Genomic DNA, 7339 nt, shown 5'->3' on the forward strand with positions numbered 1-7339 from the left:
CGCCGGACGGCCACCAGGGGGCGGGAGGAGAGAGCGGCGGAACGGCGACCGGGCGGTTTCCGCCCTCTAGGAGCCGGGTCCGCCGAGCTGACTGCGCCTCGTTTCCGGGAAAGCCGGGAATCCTGCGGGATGTGGCGAGAGAACCTCCCTCACCACAGGACTGGTGCCTACCGCAGCGGAGAAAGAGCGTAGCCTGACCTCTGCGAGACTGCCTGTGTAGACTAAAGGTTAGAATGGTAAATAGGGTTCGTAACTGTTCCATTACCCGGCACTGCCGAGAAAGTTCTCATTGGAACAAAAAGCAATGAAAAATCTTGAATTATTGAGAAGGATTAAGTTCAACTGTTTTGCAAATAAATTATTACCTTAAAAACGCTAGAAAACTCATGCCAGCTTAATAAAGTTCACAGCGGAAGCCAGCTGAAATATTTTAAAAATCAGTTTTACTTTATGCTCACATTATGAAGAAATTTGCCATGTATCAAATTGCTAATGGATCAATATTACATTTATCTAATGAACTAGAAAATATGAATGGGCAGCACATGTGTCTTACGTCGCTTTAACTATACACATGTACTAATAAAATTTTAAAAATCACTTAAAGTCTAAAAAGATGGAATTGAACAGAAAAGCAATAAATATAATGTGGTTTACAACTAGTACATTGCAAAGTAAGGCAAAATACAAATAATGAAATATCTATAATGTACAAAAGATGAAAGTTTATCCTTAGTATATTGTCTTAAAGACACAACCAAATGTCAAAACCAAAAGGAAAATGTGCACAGATCCAGTAGAAGTCTTGAATAATACAAAAAGTCTAATAAACATGTTTGCTTTTTCTTCAAATACATTTGGCAAGAATACAGCAAAATATGCCCTAGTATTTTACTGATATGGGTGTAATGGGTGAATTTTATGGAATACAGCTTGATAATATATACTTTTATTTTGCTTTGGAGTTGTTTTATTTTTTTAAATTCAAAATGTTATATATAAACATTTATTTTCTTAGTTATGAAGAAACTCTAATATGCTAGACAAAATAATACACCGTTACCTTCAAGTTACTTAAAGTGTAATTTAAGGTATTTCTCTATTTCTCTGAAATTAAAAGCTTAATGTGATTCACAGTCATTGAATGTCTTAAAATCTCAAAATTGTCTACCTGGAAAAGACATTTGAGGCAATCTATTCTAATTACCCTCTGTCACCACCATTTTATGTGGTCATTACACCCATTACACCAAGCTTAAGGAAGTTTGCACAAAGTTACATAGCATGTGTAACACATGAATGATGAGGCCAGGGCAGCCCATGGACCTTTGAGTCTGCTCACCTATTCTTTTCCATCATGTTTCCTTTCTTTTATTATTAATAGATCATATTGGACAATCAGGCTTGAAAGTACATAATCATCTTCTGTAGCTTCTCTGTTCCCATCCTTGAGAACTATGAGTCCTCTAGTCTTTTTGACCATTTTTCTATTGTCTCTAAAATCCAATTTCGTCAAGTTCTATAACAGGAAAAAATAAAAATAAAACTTCCAAATTGCAGTTGTACCAGCAATGTATTAAAGTGTCTGGAAACTTTTTCTTTGTTGTACTCTTGCCAGCTGTTCACATTTAACATTTATTAATTCATTGTTTGAGCTCCAGCTATCATTAGCTTTCTAACTGGATTCCTTACTTCTAATCTCTATTCTACACTCATCAGACACTATCATTCTTAAAAACTCTCATAGCTCCCTCTTTCATACAGAATTTAGTTCCACCCCATTAAGTTGATAGAATTTATGTAAATAATTTAAAAACCTGCAAAATGTTAGAAATATATGCAAAATAACCACTGCCTTTTGCTTCTGTAATTTGCTTTGCTCTGCTTGTTTAACAGAACACCCAAGGTCTCATCATTGAAGCTTGAAGGCACGTAGCCAAGCTGCATCCCAGGATGAGACCAAATATTCAAGCTGAAATGACAGTCCTTGAGCTATAAAACTCTCTGTAAACTATATGGCTATAAAAGTGTCAGGATGGAAAAATAATTGTTATCTCTGTTTTCCTAACCTTGAATACCCCTTTTCTGTGTGCTAGAATAGATGGCTAGACAAATCTTGAGGTAAACTCCCTAACTGCAAAGAATTGTTATCGGCACTGCTCTTAGTGTGATCGACCTTTTGTCAACAAACTTTTCATTATTTTACTTCTGTTCTGCTTCTTTGTATGTATCATTTACCAATTCCTTCCATAGCAAAGTTGGCATAAAAATTATTCAATAGCATTTTCCCAACTTGTGTTCACATCTTGGTATTCTCATATATCCTGTGAGGTAGCTAAACGGCATTACTTTCTGTTCCCTGAGCACGTCCTCCTTCCCCATTTATCTGTGGCTGTAGAAAAACCTTTGATTTGTGTTTAAAATTTTCATTATCCTGCCACTCTTTCTTTCTTTCTCTTAAAGATTAAAAGTATGGTGTTTTAAAGCTGCATGGCTGCACAGCTTTTAAATCAGTTATTTAGAATTTGGGATTTTTATAGCCATAGAATAGAAGCATCCTTGGTGGCTTAAGTCAAAAAGTTACATCTTAATACACAGGTAAAACTTGAGGCTGTTCGGTCCATGGTTGGTTACTGACACTAGTTTGTCTTTCTGGAAGGTAGAACTAATGAGATGACCTAAAAAGATTAAAATTATGAACTAGTTGGGACAGTGTCTTGCTCTAATACTTAATCTTCCTAGAGACTTTTAACTTTTTCCATAAATTTTGTTTTTTTCAAGGCTGCCACCTTCTAGTTATTCAAGTTCTTTTTAAAAGTTACTTAAAAGACATCCTTTTGGATGTAATATTCTCTTGGTGACTCTACTATGAACCTGTTTTAGCTTTAGACGTTACCTTGATTTTTTTGTCATTTTTTTATCTATTGTCTTTCTCCTACTAGAATTTAAGTATAAACAAGGTAGAAACACTGTCATATTCAGTACAGTAACCCTGGTAACCAGAATCAAAGTTAGAATTCTCAGAGACTGTGAAGGTTTACTGCCCAGAAGGTATACCCGAATTTGAGGTTAACCTATAAAGTAAGATGGGGGGGATGGTAATTCAGATGGGTGAGTTCATACTAAATATTCTTTCCCAGGGAATGCTTTTAAAAACTATAACATGATTGTAACAATATGAAATACACCAATCAGTAAAGAACACTGAGAATAGTGTCTACACAGCTCTGTCTTCACTTAACTGTGTTATTAATAATTCGAATAACCATTGATGACATATAAAATAGTAAGTGGCATAAAAACCAAGATGGCTAGCCCAATATTAAACTATCAAGAATTAAAAAAGATTTCAGTAGGCTCTTTTTGAAACAAAATGAACCAAAAGAAAATTAGAGGAGGCTGTTAAATCATAACCTTATATTTAGAAAATAATTTTATAGAATCGGAGAGAATGATTAGGATTTTAGTTAACTTTGAGCTCATTATGAGTTGACAGTACAACAGAGCTGCCAAAGTGAAAATGAACATACACTATCATAAATGAATTATAATGCTCAGAACAGGAAATCTAATAGTCCCACACTTGCCAGGCCACATTTAGTAGTGAGCCTTAGTTCTTTAAAAAAGTCATTCAGAAACTGAAGGTACTTCAAAGAGAAGTGACTAAGATGATAAGCCAATTTGAAATCATTTGGGCTGGTAAAGACGACAGAGACTTGTGGCATAGGAAAGACTCGGGGAACCTGAAAGCTATGTTCAAATGTTTAAAAGAATTGCACAAGTTCAGTATGCAAAAGTCAATTGAAAATTACAAGAAAGTAGAAACTGTCTACTCAAATAATATGTTTAAGGAATATTTTTAAGTGGATACATCTAAAAGCAGAATGAATATCATTAGGAAGTAGCTATCCAATTTAAAAGGCTTAAAACAAAACTGGATGTGCATGCAGTGAATGATTTTGCGAAAGAAACTGAAGCATTGCACTAGAGCAGCTGTCCTCAATCGGGGCACATATAGGTAAAAGAAAAGTTTCTAAGTGGTAGCCAGCCATAGTTTTAAGAATATCAATTTCCAAATATTCACCTGCCTTAAGCATTTTTAATTATTTGTAAAAGCCTTTGTTGTCAAGCCAGTTCTCCTTTCCCCACTTTGAATTTCACAAATTTCTAAAACAACTTTACAAAAGAAAAGGAAATCTGACATTTATCCCTAATCTTACATGGGGCTTGCCTTGCGGGGTAGAGATTTCTGATCATTAAAACTAGAGACACTTTCAAACACTGGAGCTGATATTGATAAATGAATTATTCCAATGACCGAATGTCAAATTTCTTTCAGTTGAGCTTTTAAATCATTTTCAACAAAAGTAAAGGAGAACCTAAAATAAATTAGCTGTAAAAATCATTAGTTTTTCATGATGATGTTCCGATTTTATTTATTTTGTCTTCCAGTGTAACAGTTTTTTAAGTTTCCTGATGACACTTTAGCAAACTTGGGTAAAAGAAATACAATTGATGACTAATTTGAGGGCATATAACATTGGACACCTAAAATTGACAAGAACAGAGAGGTATGGAATAATGTTTTCATTCTTGTATGTTGTTCCTATACTCAAACTAATTTTTTTTTTTTTATACCCAGGATCGAACTCAAGACCTTGTGCTTATAAGGCAGGTGACAGAGCCACTGAGCAAAGTCCCCAGCCCCAAACTAATCATTTTTAATGACAAAAGCTAAAGATAAATCATCATTCTGAAGTCACCTTTTAGGAAACTGTATTGTAGTTGCTGGAGATACAGATCAGTGGTGCTGCCACCTGCCTCACAAGCACAAGGTCCTGAGTTCGATCTCTGGTACCAAAAAAAAGAAAATAAGGTAAAAGTAAGCTTTAACAGTAATACATATATTTGTTACCTTCATAATTTTTTAAGTACTTTTGTTATGTTTACTGGGTAATAATCTTAAAAAAATCATAGTTTACAATTTTGTCCACTTGAAATTTAGTGCTGTGGTACAAAACTACATTTTCTGTCCCATGTTCATCTTTGATTACGTTATGAAAATTTGCCTCTAAATAAAGTAGAGCATTAGTGACTGGTTCATGAAGTAGTGTTTTAGAAGATAGTTATCTGGATGGAAATGTTATAGTGAATCATTTAAGTTAAAGTAAGATTAGTTACCATTTGCACTAGGTACAAGGTTCAGTGTTAAAGTAATAATTTAATAGCAGCGATTACTTCTATGATATTTGTGAATTTAATAAATAGCAACACATTATACTCAACTTATCATTTCAATAAGAAGCATTAGAAAAAAGTATTACTGAGATTTTTACATTCATTTTAGGGGTAAGCCTTCAAATTATAGTGCATATTTTATACATATTAAATGTCTCAACTTAGGAACTAAATTTATATCATATACACAACACAAGTTATTTTCAGATATCATAAAATTTGTATTTACAAAAATAATTTCATATCCCTAAATGTTTTTAAACATATGTAAAGTTTTTCAGTAACTGAAATCACTAACAGTAAATCATTTTCACTTGTTTGCACACATTTATTTTAATAAACACTTTAAAATCTTTTAGAACAACTGATTTATCTTTAAATCAAAATCATATCAATTTGAAAACTACTGCCGTCGAAGTTAAGTATATTTACTACTTCTCATCAATTTATATTAAAATCAAATTACAGTTGAAAAGCATTTCTAAATGTATCAATACCAAACTAGTATTTTTCAATTTTTCTTGTAATTTTTATAACCAATTTACATAATTTCTGCTAGGATTAAAATCTGCATGTTGACTCATGCTAGCAAAGGGTATAAATGATTATTAAATTGAATTATAAAAAAGTTTCTATTTTAACACAAATTCTACCACCTTTGTGGTAAGACAGTAAACAAGCTTTTCAGTATCCTATTGGTGAAAAAATTGGGCTCTTCTAATTTTCTCTTCAATTATTAGATATTTGGCAAATACTGCTTTTGTTTCAATTCAAAGACAATTTTGAATGTATATTATTAATACAGTAAATTTTTGAACTTTTCTGTGATTTAACCAATGAACTCTACAAAAGAGCAATCTTATTTCCTCGAAGATTTCCATAATTTGGTAATGATTCTTAGCATTTACACATTCATATTGAATAATTTTAATAACTGGTTCCATGACACTTTTTGTAAAATAATTTTCAAAAAACTGAGTACACATATTTTTCCATGTCTCACACTGTGGTATGAAACAATAAGGGAAATATTTACCTTTTATGTTAACATTTCAGCAAGAACAACAAAATTAGAAACCTCACACTTACTGATTTGAAACTTACTACAAAGCTACAATAAACAAAACAGTGTGATACTGGAATAAAGAAGACATATAGACCAATGGAAGAAACTAGAAAGCCCAGAAGTAAACCCTAAGTATATATGGTCAAATGATTTTTTTTTACTAGGGTGCCAAGTCCACTTAATGGGGAAAAGACAATGTTTTAATATATGATGCTAGAAAAACTGAATATCCATGAACAAAACAATGATGTTGGGTTCTTGTGTTACACCATGTACAACATTTAGTCAAAATGATCAAAGACTGAAATATAAGAAAAGTATGAAATTCTTGGGGGGAAACTGTATGACATTTGATTTGGCAATAATTTCTTGCAAATGACACCAAAAGCTCAGGCAGTGATAACAAAAATAAGTAGGATAAGCATTCATCAAAATAAAAAAACTAAATGGTCTGCATAAATATTTTTCCAAGTAAGATTTACAAATGGCCAATAAAGATGTGAAAAGGTATTCAGCGTCACTAATTATTAGGAAAATGTAAATCAAAATTTTAATAACATCCACTTTACATCCATTAAAATGATTATTTTTAAAACAAAATAGTATGTTGAGAAAAATTATAGAGAAATTGTAATCTTTGTGTACTGTTGGTGAAGGTAGCATGGTACAGCTACTGTGAAAAACAGTTGGTCATTCCTTTAAAAAGTTAAAAATAAAATTACTATATGAGCCATCAATTCCATTTCTGAGCTATGCTCAAAAAAATTGAAAGTGAGGGCTCAGTTATTTGTACACCCATATTCATAATGATGTCTTTCACAATAGCCAAAAGGTGGAAGGCCCCAAAGGTCCACTGATGGAAGAATGAATAAACAAAATACAACATAGAGACAATAGAATATGGCATAGCCTGTTTATCTGTTAAAAGCAAGGAAATTCTGACATGTCCCAGAATATAGAAGAATTTTAAAGACATTTATTCTTCTTTAAATTAAGTTTATTGGTACATTTTAGGTACCCAGTACAGTAAAAAAA

At 32.5% G+C, this 7339-nt stretch overlaps 2 protein-coding genes across 4 annotated transcripts in view; both read left to right on the top strand.

Moving 5' to 3' along the window:
- Positions 1-153: 153 nt before the first annotated feature.
- Positions 154-7339, top strand: part of Lipj (lipase family member J) — a 21897-nt gene continuing 14711 nt past the window's right edge. For 2 of the 3 annotated variants that reach the window (XM_010605001.2, XM_033766639.1), the window contains exons 1-2: positions 154-227; positions 4453-4571. The gene's annotated coding sequence lies outside the window, so the exon portion shown is untranslated. Of the gene's footprint in view, positions 237-4452; positions 4572-7339 lie in introns of all 3 variants that reach the window. The other variant, XM_010605002.2, reaches the window with a different exon arrangement.
- Positions 164-7339, top strand: part of Lipf (lipase F, gastric type) — an 83086-nt gene continuing 75910 nt past the window's right edge. Inside the window, exon 1 of the mRNA XM_010605020.3 lies at positions 164-227. The gene's annotated coding sequence lies outside the window, so the exon portion shown is untranslated. The remainder of the gene's footprint in view (positions 228-7339) is intronic.

The sequence above is a fragment of the Fukomys damarensis genome, unplaced genomic scaffold, assembly GCF_012274545.1.
Source record: "Fukomys damarensis isolate Sample0158 unplaced genomic scaffold, DMR_v1.0_HiC HiC_scaffold_20, whole genome shotgun sequence".
Lineage (NCBI taxonomy): Eukaryota > Metazoa > Chordata > Mammalia > Rodentia > Bathyergidae > Fukomys > Fukomys damarensis.